We start from the raw sequence: 22,839 nt of genomic DNA on the forward strand, positions 1-22,839 counted from the left end.
TTTAATGTCATCATATTAGGAATAAAATATTGCCAGCTCCACAGAAAACCCACCCAAGTCCCTTCCAAACCACATACACAGATATATGTTATATATCTTCTTTGCTTCTTTTTCTCAGTAATTGATTATAGTTAACCAGAGTTAATGATACAGTGAGGTGTGGTGGATTGAAACCTCACTGAACTTAGGCAATCAAGTGTCTTCCCTATGGAAGCTTCATTTAAACTGGGACATGATGAATGAATAGGAGGTATCTAGTTGAGGAGGAGAAAAGGAGAGGTAGTTTGAGAAAAACTGTGGTTTTCTAGGAAGAAGTAACTTTTGGCTAATCTAACCTATCAAATATGCATACATACAAAAATTTGCATATTTTGCAAATATTTTTGGCTAACTTAACCTATCAAATATACATACATGCACACATACACACACACACACACACACGCACAGAGAGTCATAAACTAGAAATGAAAAGGGAATAAGAGTACAGAAAATAAGTATTAAAATTATCTTGGGGGCAGGAATAGCATTAGGAGATATACCTAATGTAAATGACGAGTTAATGGGTGCAGCACACCAACATGGCACATGTATACATATCTAACAAGCCTGCACATTGTGCACATGTACCCTAGAACTTAAAGTATAATAAAAAATAAAAATAAATAAATAAATATAATTAAAGAAGTAAAAAAAAAATAAAATTATCATAAAGTGGTATAAAATGTAATTGCTGTTAAACAAAACTTCCTACAAATTGGATACTTTTATAGAAATAAATGAATTGTTTTTTTGAAAAAGAAGAAATAAAATGCCTGGCTACAGTATTAATCATGAAAAGATTTTAAGAGTTATTACATAATTATTCAAAGAACTTTCCTGGGTTCAGAAATGTCATGAGTGCTTTTTTCAGATTTTCAAGGAACAAATAATGTTTCTTAAAATGAAGGGAAAAATCACAACAGGGAAAAACTAAAACTGTCTCTGCCACAGTAATGAATATTCCCTGGCAAGACATTCAAGTGACACATCAAATAGACATTTGATATACAAATCTAAAAATGGTTTCCATAACTTAATAAGTAATGCTTATGTAAAAATGAGAGCTAACATCATAATTCTCTAAATGTTAGACAATTTCTTTTAAAACAAGAACACAAGGTTATTGACTATCATTTTATATGCTTCTCGGTTGTCAATAAGTCAAAAGCAAAATTGTACTAATAAGAGTTCAATAATGTTAACAATTCCAGAAATATGCAAAATAGATAAATATCATGTATATACACATGCATATAAATAAAGAAATACATTAGAATTACATGTATAGTAGTAATAAAAATAAGTGGCTAATTTTAGAAACTTTAAAATACAATAAATTAATAAATAAAAAATAAAGATCACCTCGTAGCACTCTTCAGAGGAATCTACTATTAACACTTCGCTGTGTTTCCTTGACGTCTTTTTCTGTGTGTCTACATCTGTTTTCTTACAACTCATGCTTAGATTATGTATACATTTTAAAACATTCTTTCCCTACCTACCGATGAAATTAGCGTTTTTAAATGTTTTACATTGGTTAAAAAATACATAATTTTTATGATCACATAGTAGTTCATAAGTGGTAAAGACTTGGAAGATATTTTGAGTCTCTACTACTAAAAATGCCAACATTTCTTTGTTCAAGAGGAAATAATAATTTCTCAAGCAGCAATGATACATACTACATTCTAAAAGTTACAGGACGTTAAAAGACACTACTTTCTAACATTTCCAGTGTTAAGAAAAGATAATTGACAACATAATGACAGGAACATTGAGAATATCTGGATTCTTTATTTTTCTGAACTACCACTACATTCCAAACTGTCTTGATGTATTTCTTTGAGACATTGCTATTGCAATAAATAATCCTCCACATGTTTGTTAAGTCATAATTTGCAGGGCTTTTTACCTGTAGTCACAAGCCATGATTTGCAGCGCTTTTTCAGTGACAGACAGAAGGACAGACTTCTTTTGGAAGTGGGGAGAGTGTTTCTAACAGTATTTTTCAAATCACTTTATGAATCCTTTTGACCCAGAGAAGGCTTTGAGACTCTCATTATCTCACTCTCTGTCTCCTCGCAGCCACAGCAGATTACTCTCATTCGTAGATGTGGAAGAATAAAGCAAAGGAAAGGAAGGGAATGATAATCTGGAGGAGAAAAGGAAATTTAAATCACACAGGAATGCACTAAGCCTAGAAGACCGAAGTCTAGAAAGATGTACAAACCCATTTATTATTCAACCATGAGCCTCTGTTTTCCCATCTGCAAAAAACTGAGGGAACCCAATAGTAGTCGAACTCCATCTCTATGCCAAGTACTTTAAGTACATGATTTAATTTAAACCTCACAACTCTCTATGATAGAGATTGTAATCCTTACTCTATAAATAAGGAGTTTATGTGTCATAGTGATTAGAACTCTTATCTCATTTGATGTAACTATTAAGTACCTGAGACAGGACACTATGACTATGCAACAATACATGTTCTCTTCATTTGTCATAGTAAGTGCTACTAACCTCACATAGCTGTGAACACTAAAGGCTTAAGTGTTTATTATTACATCTCAGTGAAAGTTAGGTGACTGTGTGAAAGCAGACTGCAGTCAGGTTTTAAGGGAAAATCTATATTGAGTTAAATTTACCAAAGACCTAGAAACTGGCATGACTTAAATGTGTCTTATAAATAGCATAAGACACATTTATAAGATATAGTGGGGAGAGAAAAAGTGGTTGGTATTATAACTAAACACCTTTGTTATTGTATTTTATATATAGAAATTCCTACATTTTCATATTTTAAAAAATTCACCACATTTTTAAACTCTTATATTAGTTCTAACAGAGGGCCAGCTCATAAAGGACCTTAGGTAGTAGACTTAGACATTTTATTTTTATTTATCTGCCTTGAGATGCCACAAAAGAATTTAGAGCACAGTAGTAACAGTACAAGACTTACATATTAAAAAGACTACTCTTCAAAAGATCTACTTTGGGAATAGAATCATGCTATTAGTTATGAAAAACTGTGTTATGTTGTAGTCAAAAACAACTCTAAAATTCTCAGTGGCTTATAACCTATTTCCTGATCTGTCTTTGATTTAGGGTGGAGAAGAGGGTGCTCTTCCATTTCATATTCATTCAGGGCCCCCGCTGTCAGAAACTTCACAAGTGACCACCATCAACAACAGCAGCAGATGTAGGGCCATGGTGCCTTAAACACTGCCCAGATAAGCTTCCACCAGGAAGCACCCCATCACAGCTCAGATTCCACACAGGAAGAGAACAGTGCAGCTTTACCCTGTGTTGGAAGGAGGAGAATAGGAAATATCGATGAGAAGCACAGATATCTATAACTAATGCCTTAAAAGGAAATGAGACTATAGATAAGAATATTAGTCCAGCAACTAATGAAATTCAGCATGAAAAAGACAATAAGGATTTTAATCAGGGCCATGACCAAAGAGAAAGAAAGAATGATGGGAACACAAGAGAAGGCAAAAAGATACAGGATATGGAAATTTCTTGGAAACAAATGGAGAAAAAAACCCAAAACACAAAGAACATCTATTCAACTATATTATTGATAAAACTTCGATGTTTTTCAAAGCAGAAAGTATTTAACTTTATAATACGTTTAGCTGGTTTTTTTTTAAAGTACTCAGTTTAAGAGCAGAATAATAAAATATTTATTTATGCAGAAAGTCATCTACCAATTTTCCCTTAGTATATATATAACCTTTAATATATATATTTAAATATATATATATATGACATAAGTCAGCTCTTGTCAGTATTTCTTTTCTGTTTAAAAAGGCATTGAGAATATTTAGGAAATTAATCCAGAAATTATGTTAAGGAACTAAATTACAAATTTTATTTCAGAAATAAAAACAATAATCACCTCCATTACCCTTCCAACAAATCCTCGTTATTATCATGGTCTCAGAACAGCATTTGAATTTGGAAAAAATGATGGAATTTGAGTAAATTTATAGCCTAGAATTGACTTCTGGGACTGTATTTTCTTTCTTTCTTTATTATTATTATTATTATTATACTTTAAGTTCTGGGGTACATATGCAGAACGTGCAGGTTTGTTACATAGGTATACATGTGCCATAGTGGTTTGCTGCACCCATCAACCCATCATCTACATTAGGTATTTCTCCTAATGCTATCCCTCCCCTAGCCCCCTACCCCTCTGGCAGGTCCCAGTGTGTGATGTTCCCCTTGTTGTGTCCATGTGTTCTCACTGTTCAACTCCCACTTATGAGTGAAAACATGTGGTGTTTGGTTTTCTGTTCTTGTGTTAATTTGCTGAGAATGATGATTTCCAGCTTTATCCATGTCCCTGCAAAGGACATGAACTCATCCTTTTTTATGGCTGCATAGTATTCCATGGTGTATATGTGCCACATTTACTTAATCCAGTCTATCATTGATGGACATTTGGGTTGGTTCCAAGTCTTTGCTATTGTGTATAGTGCTGCAAAAAACACATGTGTGCATGTGTCTTTATAGTAGAATGATTTATAATCCTTTGGGTATATACCCAGTAAGGGATGGCTGGGTCAAATGGTATTTCTAGTTCTAGATCCTTGAGGAATCACCACACTGTCTTCCACAATGGTTGAACTAGTTTACACTCCCACCAACAGTATAAAAGCGTTCCTATTTCTCCACATCCTCTCCAGAATATGTTGTTTCCTGACTTTTTAATGATCGCCATTCTAACTGGCATGAGATGGTATTTCATTGTGCTTTCAATTTGCATTTCTCTAATGACCAGTGATGATGAGTTTGTTTTTGTTTTGGTTTTTTTTTTTTTTTTTTTTTTTTTTATGTTTGTTGGCTGCATACTGTATTTTCGAAGTGAACACGACAGAATTAGTCCCTAAAGTAATACATTATTTAAGCTGGAGAAACCAAAGTGCTTGTGGTAAACATGCTCAAAAATCTAGAAGTAAATACGAATTTAGCAAAAGGGTGCATTTACATTATTTATGTCAAATCAATGCAATTTTCCCTGTTAGGAAGGTCAATGGCATGGCTGTTAAAATTCCAGATGGAAAAACACTGAGTCAGCATTTCTTCACCCTGATCACAGTGTTCCTTTGCCATCGCAGAGAGGTTATAAAACAAGACAAATTCTTTTCCGGTTTGATTTGATGTCATACAGATTTGCTGGCATTTGTTTATTTCTCTGTAGAGAATTGCATCACAAACCTCAACAGAACAGGGAAAAACTTTGAGAAAATAAACATTCTACTCGATTTAAGTTATGTAGTTGAAATTCTGGGTGTGCATTACTCTCCATATTTTAAGTTGAAGTATTAGTCATATAAGAAGAAAGTATATCTAATTCCCCTCAAATGTTTCAATCAATATTCATAAAGTCAGTTACATGGGGAGTTGATCTCCTGAAATGTAAACTTTGGAACATCTTTGAACAACATCAGACAAAGGAGAATCAATAAGAAAAGATCATGACAGAATAGCCTACATTCCTCTCTTACTATTCACCAATTCCCTTTTCGTGTTTAAATCATGGTAAGTAAAACCATAAAGGACATTATGTATTTTCAAATTCAGAAAACATATGCTTTTTAGATTTAATAAAGTACAAAAACCCACATTGAAAAACTAAGGTTTTATTCCAAAATTTTAGTTGCTGTCTTCATTTTACGAGGGTATAAAATACTTCACAGATATCCAGATCCCCAAAAATTAGAAGATTTGTATTGTATTTCTAGTTCTGCCATTGGTTTCAGACAGACAGCTTTTCTATGTGCTTCAGCCCTCTCGTGAGATGGAATAAACGCATTTCCCCAAACAAATTAGGAATTTTTCCCCTTAAAGTTGTAAGCAACTTCCTGTCTGAGTGTGGGCAACCCCAAATCCCTTTCTATCCAGCTTTGGTAGTTTTCTTTATATTGAACTTAAAAAAAAAAAAAGAATAAATTGACCTTATAAATTCATCTGAAATAATAGCTGAAGTATTTTTTTTTGACATTAAGAAGCTCTTCCCATCCTATTTGTAACTCCTAACAATCGTTCAAAATAGACAGAAAAGACATCACTTTTCTGTTTCAGAGACCAGATAACTGAGGATCAGGAAGTTAAGCAAGATTTCCTAAGACCACATTACATTTCTGATGCCTGGCCTAGTGCTCATTCTGCTGCAATCTATTATGTATTTACCCAGAAAAGTAGTTTTGAAAATTATTGTCTACTTGTCAAACACTATAGTGGTTTTTTAGGGCATACAGACACATTTAAGGTATGACCATCAAATAAATACTAATGTGATTGTATCCCGAATCCAAAGAACAACAACATAGCAGGATACGTACTGAATGAAAAGCCGCAAAAACGAACTCTATTTACTCTACGTACAAATTGTGAAATGATCTATATGAGCGGAAGCATTACAGAAATATTTCATGGCAGATGGTACCACTTAAAACTCAATATTTGGGCAAGTGAATAAAGTTGGGAGGCTTTCTGATTTGGAGAGGGGAAGTATTTGCTAAAACACACAGACAGAAATAGATGTGTGTTCCCGGTACGTTAAAGATAGGAAGGCACGGGTGTGCCTGAAGCAAAGCACAGCATTCTCTAGTGCTGAAAAAGAAAAACAAATTTGGTTAAATAGGGTAGGACAGCACCACTGAGGCCTTGAAAGTGTCACAGAGTTTGTCTTTGAGGTAAATATTATAAGATGACAGTGCTCTAAAGTAAATGAAAGCTCTTGCAAAAGTTCTGTTTAAATAAAATTAGTCTGGCTAATTTTATGTGGATGTGGATGTGTATTCGAGTCAAACTGTAGTCAGGATGTTGTAGCATCTTACGTTTACAAGGATCATCCTAGAATGGTAAGCCACGACAATGAGGAAGAAGGGTTACCCATTTTTTTAAATGAGCAGATACTGTTAATAGACAGTAAACAAGAACAATTTAAAGCTTACTGTCTACTGTTAATAAACAGTAAACAAGATTAAAGAGAGTATAGAAGGCATTGCATCTAGGTAACCAGAAGAATGAAAGCAGAAGTAGTTTCGTGAAAAATGTCATTGTAGTTAACAGCTAGTCGCGTCAGATGTGAAAGAATTATGGACTGATAGAAAAAAAAAGTCTAAGTGCTAAATGAAATCAAACTACATCTCTGGATATTCTTTAAAAGTTCGCAATCATTTTCTCATTAACAATATGGGATCAAAAGCAAACATAAGCACAGATACCTTAAGTGTATAGAACTATAGCATAAAGCAGTTTAGTCCATATTACAAGTGTGGTGACATGATGAGTGGGATGTTTTTTGTTGCTCTTGAATTGATGACTAAGACCCAAGTCTGAGTATAAAGAAATACCCAGGACTAAAACTACAGAAAACTGCAAGAATTGGAACCCCTATCCAAGGGATAACTTAATCTGTTCTTTCCCGTAGTAATTGTGCATTGTCTGAATGTAGAGCATTTTATTTACCCATTTACCTACTGTAAGACATTGTTGTGTCCCACTTTCTTTTTTTTTTTTTTAAAGAGACAAAGCCTCATTTGAGGCTCACTGCAGCCTCAAAGTCCTAGGCTCAAGCAATTCTCCCACTTTCACTGTTGGAGTAGCTAGGACTGCAAATGTGCACCACCACGACTGGCTAATTTTTTATTTTTTTTATTTTGTAGCAATGGGGTCTCACTACATTGCCTAGGCTGGTCTTGAACTGTTGGCCTCAAGTAATCCTTCAATCTCTTAAGGCAGTTATTTCTGTATCCTGAAATACTGCTATAATCGCTTATTGATTCAGTGATGATCATGCTGTCAGCAAACAGTTTCATTTCTTTCTTTCCAGTCTGTACACTTTTTATGTCATTATCTTATCTTATTGAATTAGCTAGAACTTCCAGCATGATGTTGCAAAGTAGTGGTGAGAGGGAAGAAGCATCCTTGTTTTGCTCCTGATTTTAATGGGAAAGCTTCGAGTTTCTTACCATTAAGTATAATGCTAGCTGTATGTTTTTCATATATATTCTTAATCAAGCTGAAGAATAGAGTAAACTCTATTCCTAGTTTGCTGAGAGCTTCTGTTTTGAATGGGTATTGCATTTTGTCAAATGCTTTTTCTGTGTCTGTTGATATGATCATGGGATATTTTTGGCATGTTAATATGATGCATTGCATTAATTGATTTTCAAATGTTGAACTAGTTTGCATATTTAGAATAAATCTCACTTAGTCATGGCATATCATTCTTTTTACACATTGTTGAATTTGATTGCTAATATTTTGTTGAGGATTTTTGCACCTATGCTCATGAGAGATATTGGTTTATGGTTTTTATTTTCTGTAATGTCTTTGGCTGGTTTTGGTATTAGGGTAATAGTGGCCTAATAGAATGAGTTAGGAAGTATTCCTTCTGTCAATATCTTCTGAGAGAAATTGTAGAAAATTGGTATAACTTTATTCTTAAATTTTGGTAGAATTCACCAATGAATCTATCTGGACCTGTTGCTTTCTGTTTTGAAAAGCTATTATTAACTAGTGATTAAGTTTCTTTAATAGACCTAGGCCTGTTCAGATTGCCTGTTTTCTTGTGTGAGTTTTGATATATAGATTGTCTTTCAAGGAATTGGTCTATTTCATCCTAGTTATCAAATCTATGGACATACCGTTGTTCATAATATTCCTTTATTATCTGTGTTGATGTCTCATCTTTCAGTTCTGATGTTAATAATTTGTGTTCTCTCTTGTTTTTCTTTGATAGCCTGACTAAATGATTATTGATTTTATTTATTCTTCAAAGAACAATCTTGGGATTCATCAATTTTTTCCTATTGATTTTCTGTTTCAATTTCATTTTTTCTACCCTAATTCTTAATTCTTGTCTTCTACTTAATTTGATTTTTATTTGCCCTTTTTCTCCAGTTTCTTAAGGTGGACTCTTAGGTCATTTCCTTCAGGTCTTTCTTCTTTTTCTAATATATGTGTTCTGAGCATTTATTTCCCTCTAAGCATCGTTTTTGCAGCACCCCACAAATTTTGATAAGATGTATTTTCATTTTCATTTATTTCAAAGTATTTGTAATTTCTCAGAAAATGTTTTTCTTTGACCCATGTCTTATTTAAAAGTGTGTTTTTTAAACTTCACGTATTTGGGGATTTTTTTTTTTTCATTCGTTTTTCTGTTTTTTTGACTTCTAGTTTAATTCCATATTTGTCTAACAGCAGACATTTCATGATTATTATTATTTTAAATTTGTTAAAGTGTGTTTTGTGGTCTAGAATGTGGTTTATATTGATGAATGTGCCATGTGAGCTTGAGAAGAATGTATATTTTGCTATTACTGGATGAAGTAGGATATGTCAACTATATCCAGTTGACTGATGGTGTTGTGGAGTTCAACTATGTCTCTTCTGATCTTCTGTCTGCTGAATCTGTCCATTACTGATAGAGGAGTGTTGAAGTTTCCAAATGTGATAGGGAATTTATCTATTTTTCCTGGTAGTGCTGTCAGTTTTTGCCTCACATAGTTTGACATTCTGTTGTTAAATGCATACATATAAGGAATTGTCATGTCTTCTTGGATAGTTGACCTCGTATCACTTTGTAATGCCTTCTTCTATCCTGATAACCCTCCTTGCTTTGAAGTCTGCTCTGTCTGAAATTAGTATAACTGCTCCTCTCTTCTTTTTTTTTTGATAGTGTCTCACTCTGTTACCTAGGCTGGAGTGCAGTGGTGTGATTACAGTTCACTGCAGCCTCAACCTCCCAGGCTCAAGGGACCCTCCCATCTCAACCTCCCAAGTAGCTGGGACTGCAGCCATGTGCCACCATGCCCAGGTAATTTTTAAATATTCTGTAGAAATCAGGTCTCACTATGTTGCCCAGGCTGGTCTCAAACTGGGCTCAAGTGATCCTCCCACTTCAGCTTCCCAAGGTGCTGGGGATTACACATGTGTGAGCCACTGCACACAGCCCTGCCTTGTTTTTTATTAATGTTAGTGTGCTACATTTTTGTCCATAGACTTACTTTGTATTTTTTATTTTACTTTTTTTTTTTTTTTTTTTTTGGGTCTTCATCTGTTACCCAGGCTGGACTACAATGTTGTGATCTCAGCTCACTGCAACCTCCGCCAGGCCACCTCTTCTTTTTTTTTTTTTTTTTTTTTAAATGAAAAAAACAAAAAGGCAGAGAAGAAAGTATAAATAACAGACAACAACATTTTTTCAATTTAATTCCCTCTGACAAAGCTTCTAGAGAAACAAAAAAAAACATAATAAGACATGAACATTAAGAAGACCAAATGGAAGCTTTTTTAAAAAGACAGCTTTTTCACCATAAAGATACAGAATCTGAACAAGATACTCTTAAAAATGTTTGAATGAGTCAATAGAAACATTGTTGAAGGCAGTGATTGGGAAATCAATGGAAGCTTCATGGTGGTTTACCACAGTTCAGACTTCAATCAACCAAATTCATAATGGCTTAAGTATGTGGAATATTTTGTAAAATATCTGATACTCAAAAAAGCTGTTCTGATTTTGTATTTATAAATAGAAAATATATTGGAGGCTTTTTTGGAAAAAAAATTCAAGTAAACACAACTTGTAAAATGAGAATAGCTATCTCCAGAATGAACAGAATTCATTCTATAAATAAGAATGCCAGTAAACTCCAAACTATACAATAGAATTTGAACTTAGGTACTTTTTGGGGGTGAGAGGGAACATTTTGTTCTAAAACGCTTTGAGGGGAAAAAAAAAAAAAAAGCTGTCCATAGCTCAATTTAGATAAAAATGTTAGTTTTAGAAAAGGTAGTAAAGTAGCTTTAATGGAGCTTATGAGTCTACAGTAAACAGACATATTATGAGAAAATAAAAAAAGAAAGGTAGAAGCTTATACTACAATAAATTTTCTTCCTACATGGGAATGCCAAGCAGCAGCTTATTCTAGATTCAGTGAAATACTCATGCTTCCTAAATGAGATTAACAAAATACTGGCTCTTATCAGGCTAATATTTATAATTTATGGAAAAGAATTTCAAAACTGCATTCTTCTTAATGTCAGTATTCCTAGAGTGTCTGTAAGGGTTCTCTCACAGCATGCATACCCACAGAAGATCACTTAACCGAAGTTGTTTGTTCCAACAAGCAGCCCACCATCACACTAAAGCATAAAAAAAAAGAAAAAGAAAACCTTAGAAGTAGTTATAAAAAAAAAAAAAAAACCTTAGAGGTAGTTTTATATAGTTAAACTGCTGTGCTTTAGATAACGTTAGACATCAGCAAATGAATTAAATACTCAGGTTTTTATGTGAGTAAGTGATGATTCATATTGTGAATCTACATGATGACTTGTATTTAAGTGACATCCTTGGAAATTAAATTTTAATATAATACAAGGATTTACAGTCTGACTGCCTTTATTTAGCACACGAAGCAGTAAGACACATGAACACAAAATGTCCAAGCCAGTTAAGAGTATGTGTCATTACTTTCTAGTCTTGTCTTTTATTTGCCATTTCTGTAACACATATTTTTTATTCTAAGTATTCATTCCAACCCAACATCATCTTCCCTATAGATGGGAAAATGTTTGGTATTGACTTGCTGCAAGATGAGAATTCTCTGCACCAAGATCTCACAGCAGCAATCCAGGCTTCCTTCTCCTCCTCAGTGTGCCCTGAAATAGTTCCAGTTGATTGTAAATGCTTGCCAGCAATTTTTGAAATGTTTTTTCAGCTTGTTGTTAAGAGTCTTCACACCACAGCCCCAAACTTTAATTTCCTCCATTTAAGAAGAAATGGCCATCCAGTTGTCTTTCAGCTGCTGAGGCCTGAAGAAGTTACCTTTCACTGCAGATAATCCTGAGATCTGGTGTGTTCTTCATTAATGAAATCAATCCCCAGGAATATCAAAATGAGATAGCTCAATGTGATCTGACAGATAGTGTCCAGAAACATAAACCAATTGACATCTGAAAAGCCTTAAGGAATTAAAACGTGTTCCATACATTCATTTAGCTTCCCAGGGCAGGTTTTCCCCAAAGATTTGCATCATCTTTTAGTCTGACTGCCTCATTTACAGTCTCTATGTATTCAAAGAAAATAGAACTATATCGAATACGATGCCCTAAAACAAAATGCACTTAAAATCATAATCCAATGACAGAAAAGTTTTGAAATAAGAATCCAACGAATAAAATTTCCTGTGCTTTTCCAAATGGATAAAACCTTTTGTAAGTGATGAACAACTTATTCATTTAAATTTCCATTATTGTGGCACTTAGATTAAAGTTACAGTATGATTTACTAAAGACACATATTTTAGGATGATAAAATTTCATGTCTATCAAGTTTCTGTGTTGTAGCTTGGGAAATGACATTTTGGCTCTTCACTGTATTACCACCCTGATGTTATAACAAAGTTCTATAAATTTCATTGTCAAAGTTCCAACTCTCTTAATGAAGTATAGCTTTAAGACCTCAAAATGACATTGGAAAATCTTTGCATAATATTGGAAACTCAGGTACAATTAAATTTTTTTTTAACTTTTAAGTTCAGAGGTACAAATTTTGCATTAGCAATGCACACTGCTCAGTCTTCACATTTATTATATCACTTAACAATATATTTTAAATGGCAAAAATCTACACAAATGGCTAATTCTGCCCATTGTGACTGAGATAATTTATGAGGAGCATGAAGATTCCCAAAAGATACAACATTTCCAAACAGGTAGAGTAAGATTATCCCACACCTTTATACCAATTTCCCCATTCTAGGAGGCAGAAAACTTCCTTTGAATTTACTTCAGAGACAAAAATAGACTCTGCATGATGTCAGCAAGCCTCCTCCCCAGCAGTCTTTGTGTAACTTCAATATGTCAAAGGAGATAAATTGATCTTGTTGTGTTACTGACAATTAGACAGGAAACAATAACTATGCCCTCTTTGGTATTTCAAGCAGCTTCCCTTCCTAGTCTGCATTTCCAGGCTTAGCTCCGAGGAGACAAAGATTTTCCTTTTCACAAGAGAGCGTATCCAACATCAGGGATCTCAGTTCAAACCTCTCCCTACAATGATTTTTTTCTAGTGGCAACGTATCTTTAATCCTGCATTATGAGTCTTATCTATAGTACTAGCATTTGAATGTAAGTTCTATAGACATTCAATTGTAATCAACTCCTCCATCAGTCTCGCCAAAATTCCATGAAGCCGTGTTTTCAGGAATCCTAGTCAGTCCGTGACATTAAGTTTTCTAATTGTGCCACCCCTCTTTTTCATAATGATATTGAGTTTAATCAGCGCTCTTCTACACACTGTACTTTGTGATGTTTATTTTAATCTCTGGAGGTTTCTTCCAGATTTTCAATGTGTTTATCATTTCCCATAACTTAAACGTCCAACTTTGCTATTTTAGGCAAGAATGCTTAAAATTTTCCTTCCAGTGAAGTAGTGGAGTTATACAGTTTCTTTTCTGGAAATAATTTCCCAAAACAAAACCCTCATGTGGAATCCAGAGTTCTTGACAGTGTCATTTTCCTTCTAACCTGGGCTATTGTTTAGATGTTGTTACAGAAAAATAATTATTAATGCACCTGAAACCAATGCTAAAAGTGTCCCTCCTGTGAATCATGTACTCTATCTGTGCTTGCCTGAAGAAAAGCTGAATGAAAAGTGGAAAATATACTGAAGAACTCAGATGTGTGTCTATTGTTAGAACCAAATGTGATTTAAATGTGATTTTTAGAAAAACTGGGCTTCGATTTAGCTAACATAACCAGATGATGTGTTAGGAAATCAGTCTTCCACACGATAATAAGCTACTTTGAGTTTCCAAGAACAGAAAAAGGAGTAAATTTGGAGAACAGGAGAATTTCCATTTTTCAGTAATTAATTAAACCTCATTTTTAAAAAAGTAAACAATGTATGTATATAACAATTTGATTTATCTTGATCAGCTTTATTGAGCTATAATTTATATAAAATATAGTTTACCCATTTTAAATGTGCTACTAGATCAGTTTTGAGAACTAGATGCAGTTCATAACACCCACTACAATTACAATATAGAAAACTTCTATCATCCTAAAAAGTTTCCCTGTGCCCCTTTGCAGTTATCTTCTTCCCTCCAACCCTGGCTCCCAGAAACCACTGATTTGCTTTCTATCACCATTATTTTGGATTTTCTATATTTTCATATAAATGAAATAATAAAGTATGTATTCTTTTGTTTCTATTATCTTTCACTTAACATAGTGCATTTGAAATTGATCCATGTTGTTGAAATTATCTGTACTTTGTTCCTTTTTTTGCTGATTCATATTCCATTAGTTTGCTTTCCCAGTTCTTCACTTCCTAAGTCAGATTTAATTTAATTCCAGAAGAGCTGATAGTGAAAATATATTTTCCCATTGTGAAAACCCACCCCTACCCACAAGGATGTAGCCTGATGTCATGAACTCTTAGAGATGGAAACATGGTTGGCTTCAGTTCCTTCCTGTGCTCTGGGCTGACCTCTGCAGGTGGTGCTTCCTTGGCTCCATGTCAATTGACTTCTGGCCAATGAGAGGCAAGGTACTGGAGAGCAGGGGAAGGGAGTAACCCTCATATTTCTCTCTCCATCCTTTGCTTTGGTCAGCTTTTTTGAAAAAGGCTGTATTTCCTCTTTGGCTTCAGGGAGCAACAGACAAGCCTACCACAGTTCCAGTTTCCATTGAGTCAAATCAGCTCCTAGACTCCCGTAACACCAGCTTATTTTGTTCCTTTGGCTGTCAAGCCTAGTTAATGAACAGTTCTGTCCTGTTAGTTTCTGGGTCCTCTGTTTCTTGTTTGGCTCTCATCTCTACCCTTACATATGTAACCAGTTCCCTGCATTAAATTTCCTCTGTTGTCGCTACTTAGATATTCTATTTTCCTGGTTGGCCCTGATTACATTTAACAAGGTTTAAGGTACTTGATATTATCCACAGTCACACAATAACATGTAACACAAAACTTATTTAATTATCTTACTAATGCTGAAGCATAATTATTATTCCCATTTATACATAAAGAAATGAGGCCTTGAAAAATTAGGTATCTATCATACAGAAGGTCACAGTGCTAATAAGTAATAGAGGTTAAGGTGACAAAAGTTTGAGAATAGACTGAAAGGGCTAATAATGAGCACAGAGAAGTGCTGAGTAGGCTGTATAGTTAGCAGAAATTGGGGAAGTTTACATATTCTTGAAAAAGAGTGTAAAAGTATTCTGTAATCTGTTCCACATAAATGCAAACTATTACTGATCCTCTTTTCTGATAAAATTCGATTTCCCAGATCAATAACCATAGATAATGTACCCAAATTTGTCTTAATCTCCTTTAGCAACAACGTCATATTTGGCACAACAACTAAAATCGGGTCTCTTACTTGGTTGAGTTTGTCGTAGTCTTAACTTCCTCAAGGATCCATCAGCTTATTGCAAGGGCCAGACTGGTAAAGCAAATAGAAATATAATGGAAATTACCATCCTGCATTTTGTATGTCTTTAAGAGTGATGCTAATTGCTGCCATTCCTCTTCAGATTAAATACAGTGATTGATTTACTATTTTCTCAAAGAATGAGTGGGAAGAGAGGAATGAGGGAATTGCACAGGATTAGATGTTTTCATTTAATATTTCCTACTACAATAACTTTTATTCCAAAGGCCAATGAATCAATGTGGGGAAGGTGCTAAATATTAAACATGTTGACTCACTTGTACAAAGACTGGGGTGATAACCACTGAGTAAGTCTTTGATCCAGGCCGGAGCCCACTGCATTTTATTACCTGGCTCCTCTACATCCCCACTCTAACAGAGCATCATGATGGCAACCTAGACCCTGGATCAAGCATTCTGAAAATGTCTGGGCATTCCCCCTTTACATATTTTATAGTCACCTGAGTAAATGTCTACAGAACCCTTTTTGGAAAGCATTGGGAATGCATTACTGTCTACACTGTCATGCCATTGCAAGGTGTTTCCTCTTAAGGATTGTGTTTCTATTTTAGTCAGTGGAATCCACAGGTGAAACTGGTTGAGGGCCAGAAATGAAGGTTTAAAATCATAACTTTTAATTAGGGCAACTTACCTCAGCCTCCTGATCATTACTCATAACTTATTTGTATAGGTTGAGTAGTAAATCTTAAGATATCCATGTATTCTGCTGCTAGAGATACATGTTTGATGGTCTCCATAGCTCTGTGCTGGTCAAGCTACCAGGTTGCCTCTCTAAGCTTGACACTCATTGTGATAATTACATATACTTGGCTCCTAATTCATAAATGCTACCACCTGGTATTCATTTTCAGTATGTTCCTCATCCACAGTGCTATTAGTTCTGGAATGGTATTTCCTACCATCAGCCTTGGCCAGCAGAGGCAGGCCACCACTAAATTACTAAGTTATGCAGGTGACCCTCTCACAAGCATATTTCTGATAGTTTGGTGAATAGTGTGTTCTATGGGCCTTCCCATGGAACATAGTCCTTTACTGGGTCTTCTGAGCTTGTGTTGTTTATTCGCTGTATCATGAGCCCTTCTCTGACTCTTTCAGAGTGCCATGGATATTCCGGCATTTCAATCTCAGCATGGGCAGCAGATAATGCCTCATATCTTGAATCCAGCCTGTTACCTGTTTGTAAATCAAGTTTTATTGAAACACACACAGCCACTCTCATTTATATATGTATTATTTATGACAGCTTTTCCACACTACAATGGCAGAGTTGATGAGTTGCAATTGAAACCACATGGCCTGTAAATCCTAAAATATTTACTATTTGTCCCTGGCAGCAAAAGTTCCCTTACTGCTCAAGTAGCCCATTGCTTGTTCCATGTTTCTAGAAACCATCCTAGTAGAGTAGTGTTTCCAGAGTGTGAAATTCTGTGTTCTGAGAGTCCCAAATTGATAAGTTCTCCCTTATCCAACTTTATTTTCCAGCCATTCTGATCAAGAACCCTCAGAAACCAGTCTCGTGGGTAGTCTCCCAGTTCTTGCAGTATATACTGGCTACGTTCTCTAACTCTTTGGGAGCGCAGTCCCTTTCTCCATTATCAGTCTCTGCCTGTCCCTGACTGTCATGTTGTAACTCAACTCTAGTTATGGGTCTAACAGTTAGAAGGAGAGGAAGGGGCATTCTAAGACAGGTATATGTTGCCTTGCAAAGGAGAAGCCTCTGCTTCATTTTCAAGCAAAGAGGGAGTGCTAGCTTCTAGCAGAGAGGCCACTTGTGCAAATTCAGAGGATTTGGGGGATCATGCCTTTCATAATTTTTGAGAGTATCAACCCAGTCTCTCATCACCTTTGTAAGGATCCCATTATGTCCCAAGCAGTGCTTAAACCTTGGCATAGCTTTATTTAGAAGTTCAAACTCATTGGCACTCAATTACTCTGACAATTAAACCCTGGTCCTAGTCCTAAGCTTACTTGTCCCTCTCATTGCACATGATGATTGTCTCCTTATAAACTTCCAAGGTGCTTGTCAGGCTTTCTTATTGGCTTTTAATCGTTAAGTAATTGCTCTCCACTCCATTTTATTTTTGTCTGGAGATCAATCAAGTTTGTCATTACAGTTACTAACTCTACTATATTGCTAAATGCTTAATAGAATGTATTAGCGGATTAATTTTCTTTCATCAGTACACATTGCACCAAGGCCTCTCTGCTTTCCATCTACCAACAGTGATGGTATCCTTCCAGCTAATAACATACATTTTTTCTCCCAGAAAGGTGGGAAAATAGAACACGAAGGAAGGATGCTAGAATAAACATCCTGGATTCATCTATTCAATTTTATTTGTAATGAACACTGGTGTCACTTAGAATTTCACTATTAGGTTAACTATTTCCATCCCACTGTATCTTTTCCCAAGAGGGACCAGGTTTCTTGACTGGAATATAAAGTACCTCAGAACTCTGCAACAATTTTATTACTCATATTAGCAACAGGTTAATATCTATGAAATGCCAAAGGGTAAAATGAATACTCAGTTGCAAGTATAACCAATCTATAAGATCATCCCTAGAGCCACCCTGCATTAAAAAGCGCTTCCTTTAAACGTAGAAAGATAATAACTAACATTACTTACATTGGATATTTAAACTTGTATTGATTTTTGTTTACTTTGTCACAATTTTAACTTTTATTATAGATTAAGGGGTACATTTTCAGATTTGTTACATGAGTATATTGAGTGATGCTGAGGTATCACTCCCATCACTCAGGTAGTGAGCATGGTACCCAATAGGTAGTTTGTCTTCCTGCTTGCCTCCCGCATCTAGTACTCACCAGTGCCTACTTTTCTCATCTTTAAGTCTATGTGTATTGAATGTTAGCTTCCACTTACAAGTGAGAAAATGTAGTATTAAGTTTTCTGTTCTTATATTAATTTACTTAGTACTGTGGCCTCCAGTTACATCCATGTTGCTGCAAGGGACATGATTTCATTCTTTTTAATGGCTGCATGGTATTCCATGGTATATATGTACCACATTTTCTTTATCCAATCCACTGTCAATGGGCACCTAGCTTGATTCCATGTCTTTGCTATTGTGACTGGCAGTGCAATGAACATACAAGTACATTTGTCTTTTTGGAAGAATTAATTATTTTCCTTAAGGCATATACCCAGTAGTGAAGTTGCTGTGTTGAATGGTAGTTCTGTTTTAAGTTCTTTGAGAAATCTCCAAATTGCTTTCCATGGTGGCCGAACTCATTTGCATTCCTACCAACAGCATATAAGCATTTTTTTTTTCTTCACAGTTTCACCAGCATGTTATTTTTTGACTGTTTAATAATTGCCATTTTGACTAGTGTGTGATGGTAACTTATTGTGATTTGGATTTGCATTTTTTTCTGATGATTAGTGATGTTCAGCACTTTTTGACATTTGTTGGCCATGTGTATACCTTCTTTTGAGAAATGTCTGTTCATGTTCTTTGCCCATTTCTTAATTGGGTTATTTGTTTCTTTCCTTTGGATTTAAGTTTCTTGTAGATCTGGATATTAGACCTTTTCAGATGTATCATTTATGAACATCTTCTCCCATTCTATAGGCTGTCTGTTTACTCTGTTGGTCGTTTCTTTTGCTGTGCAGAGGTCTGTAGTTTAATTGGATCCTGCTTGTCAATTTTTGTTTTTGTTGCAGTTACTTTGGGGACTTAGCCAAAAATTCTTTGCCAAAGCCAGTATTGAGAATGGTATTTCCTAGATTTTCTGTTACAATTTTTATCGTTTGAGGCCTTACACTTAAATCTGTAATCCATCTTGAGTTAATTTTTGTATATACTGAGAGATAGGGGGTCTGATTTCATTCTTCTGAGTATGACTAACCAGTTATTCATTTATTGAATAAAAAGTCCTTTCCTCATTTTTTTGGGGGGGATCAATTTTGTTAAAGATCAGATGGTTGCAGGAGTGTGGATTTATTTCCGGGTTGTCTATTTTGTTCAATTGGTCTATGTGTCTGTCTATGTATGAGTACCATGCTCTTTTGGTTACTGTATTTTTACAGTATAGTTTGAAGTTGGGTAATGTGATGCCTCCAGCTTTGTTCTGTTTACTTACTATAACTTTGCCTATTTGTGCTTTTTTTTTTTGGTTCTATATAAACTTCAAAATATATTTTTCTAATCCTGTGAAAAATGACATTGGTATTTTGATAAGGATAGCATTGAATTTGTAAATTGCTTTGGGCAGTATAATCTGAATGAAAGTTAATATACAGCTTAAATTTTTTCATACAGAAGGATTCTTCTTTGTTTTCACAACATAACTACTGCAATTTTCTTTCCTGTCTTCTTATATAAGTGCCAAGAAACATGAAGGTTTAAGAGAGTATTCAGTGACTTCACTGTTGAAATATCATTATTAGGTACTGAAAAAAATAGGAAAAAGAAAACTGTGGTTTCGCTGCAAAGTTTTTAACCATCAATATTTAAGCACGTCTAATCCTGATCTAACGGAGCTGAAAGGAGGAACATTTTTATTTGCTGGAGCTTTCAAAGATATCATGTAAAAAAATAAAATGTCAATAATCATATACTAACTATGGAATAACCACATAGGATATCATAACTGGGTAAGTAGTGACCTTCAACATTTTGAAAGCTTGAGCTTTCAAAGATATCATGTAAAAAAATAAGATGTCAATAATCATATACTAACTATGGAATAACCACATAGGATATCATAACTGGGCAAGTAGTGACCTTCAACATTTTAAAATTTGAACTTGAAAGAATGCAGCTATGTGAAAAAAATGCTGATGATGGAAAAAAATGGTATGTACATTAGCAGAAAGAGAACATGAGTTTTTTAAACACAGGGTGAGGAAGTGCAGAAATGGGATGATTTTAAAATGTGGAAGCAGAGTGTGAGTGATTGCTCGTTATAAAAAGAAACTTGAAAGAAGCACCTGCAACAAACGAGTGAGGCAATTATAGCAGGGGGAGAGATATTGATGGCTAAAGAGTGAACATTATAAGGCAGATAGAATTGGGCAGGAATATGGTTGTCAGTCTTGTCATGTTCCATCCACATAGAAACTACAATAGCAGAAGTAAAGAGAAGGGCTGTGTACCCACTTTAATGAAGAATGTAATTCATTAAAATGTAAAGACATCATGCATATTATTTTTTCCCTCATAATCCATAACATTTTCCGTAGGTAGACATATAAGAGAGAAGAAATTACATGCTCATTTGCTCCTCTCCAAAGTTAGAAAAGTATTTTATTATATCATGTCTTAAATCTCAGTTTTTCTAACATAAAACCAACTGAATCCAAACCTGTATCTGGCTTTGGAATTTGTTTATTTGGATGTATATCAATGTGTGGGTATCTCTATCTCCGAGCCCTAGATATTCTCAGTACTATGGATGAACAAACAAAAACACAAAACATGCTTGAGTTATAAGTCTATTTTCTTTTGTAATCTTAGTGTAATAGAATCTCAAAAGTGAAAGTGTGGATTCAGCCCAAACCAGACTCACCAGTTAAACAATAACTGTGGACCACTCCTTCTACTCCTAAATAGAATAGAAATTGTTATTATCTAAAAATTCTTCTCTTTCAAATTCTCTAGACCACAGAAAACAAATATTATCTAAGAAAAAAAATTGTCATTGTTCAAATAAGTACTTAAAAAGTTAAAAGTGTAAACAATATCATCATTCTGAAATATTAAAACTTAATAACATATAAACGAAGATAATAAAGAAGCAAATAAAATCTAATTTTAAATCTGAAATTTAAAAGTTAATTCAATGCTTAGTATGAATGTCACTCAATTTTAAATCATGTGACACTCATATTAGGCATTGAATTAACTTTTTTGTGTGACTAGTATATAGATATCTAGGGGCATGGCCCAATAAAGTTCTAGATCATTAAAATTCCTTAAAATGTTAACCAATTAATTAAGCAAGTGTTTATGAACAATTAGTGTATATAGTGTATTAGGGTTCTCTAGAGGGACAGAACTAATAGGATACATGTATACATGAAAGGGAATTTAATAAGGAGAATTGACTCACATGATCACAAGGTGAATTCTCATGGTAGACAGTCTGCAAGTTGAGAAGCAAGGAAGCCAGTAGTAATTTAGCCTGAGTTCCAAAACCTCAAAAGTAGGGAAGCCAATACTGCAGCCTTCATTCAGTCTATAGCGGAAGGCCCGAGATCCATTGGTGTAAGTCCAAGAGTCTCAAACTGAAAGGACTTGGAGTCTGATGTTCAAGGGCAGGAAGCACCCAGCACGGGAGAAAGATGAAAGTCTAAAGACTCAGCAATTCAGCTCATTCCACCTTCCACCTGCTTTTACTAGCCACTCTGGCAGCCAATTGGATGGTGCCCACCCAGACTGAGTGGGTCTGCTTCTCACAGTCCACTCACTCAAATATTAATTTCCTTTAGCAACACCCTCACAGACACACCCAGTAACAATACTCTGCATTCTTCAATCCAATCAAGTTGACACTTAACCATCACACATAGTAATCTGTTATTTAATATCATTATTTCCAAACAAGAAGACTATACTTTATAATCCAAAAATAAAGAAGCAGCAGACCCCAGAAAACAAAAGCTCTATCAGAGAAGGTAAGGGGTCGGGGAGAAACGGTTGATTCATTGGGGGTTTGTATAAAGGTCTGCAGCTAGCTTTTGTGTCTAGAAATAGGCAAAAATGTAATTTGCTTGTATGGTTAAATTTAGAAACCTAAATGATAATTAAAATGTTTTTAAAATGGAGACACTGAGGTATAGATGAGAGATGGACATCAGATTACAGACTGGCCATCTGCAAAAAATTGATGACATGCATGCACAACAACAGAAAAAATTTTTTTTAATTTACCAGTAGCAACCATACAAAACAAGAAATCCAACTTTATTTCTTACATTTTGGAATATATTTGCCAAGGAAAGGTACAGGATTCTGGTTGGCAGAGTCAGGCCTTAGAAGCTGTATTAGAGGGAGGAAGAAAATCTAATTCTGACAAATCTTATCAATAGCACATAATGTGTAGAGACATAAGCAACTAGGAAAAAGTCGTGATGAATTCTTAAACAGTAGATGCCCAAATTATTAGATACTAGGACTTGGGCTCTCAGAAAATGCAACAGAATCTTTGGGGCTCACCATTTTACATGGCTTCAACCTGAATTTAAAAAAAATGACCTGAAACCCCAGAATATACTGCCACAGGACTAAGGGGATAACTCCAATTAGATGTAGGACAAAAATCTCAGATCAGAAAATA

The 22,839-nt window shown here is 34.8% G+C and overlaps 1 long non-coding RNA gene across 1 annotated transcript; it reads right to left on the reverse strand.

Annotated features, from left to right (window-relative positions):
• Window positions 1–10,264: 10,264 nt before the first annotated feature.
• On the reverse strand, window positions 10,265–15,573 carry LOC141410212 (uncharacterized). The gene is made up of 2 exons (XR_012434408.1): window positions 15,462–15,573; window positions 10,265–11,214 (listed from the first exon to the last, which is right to left on the reverse strand). It is a non-coding gene; the product is annotated as an uncharacterized lncRNA (long non-coding RNA).
• Between the last annotated feature and the right edge of the window lie 7,266 nt (window positions 15,574–22,839).

Source organism: Macaca fascicularis, chromosome 4, assembly GCF_037993035.2.
Source record: "Macaca fascicularis isolate 582-1 chromosome 4, T2T-MFA8v1.1".
NCBI lineage: Eukaryota > Metazoa > Chordata > Mammalia > Primates > Cercopithecidae > Macaca > Macaca fascicularis.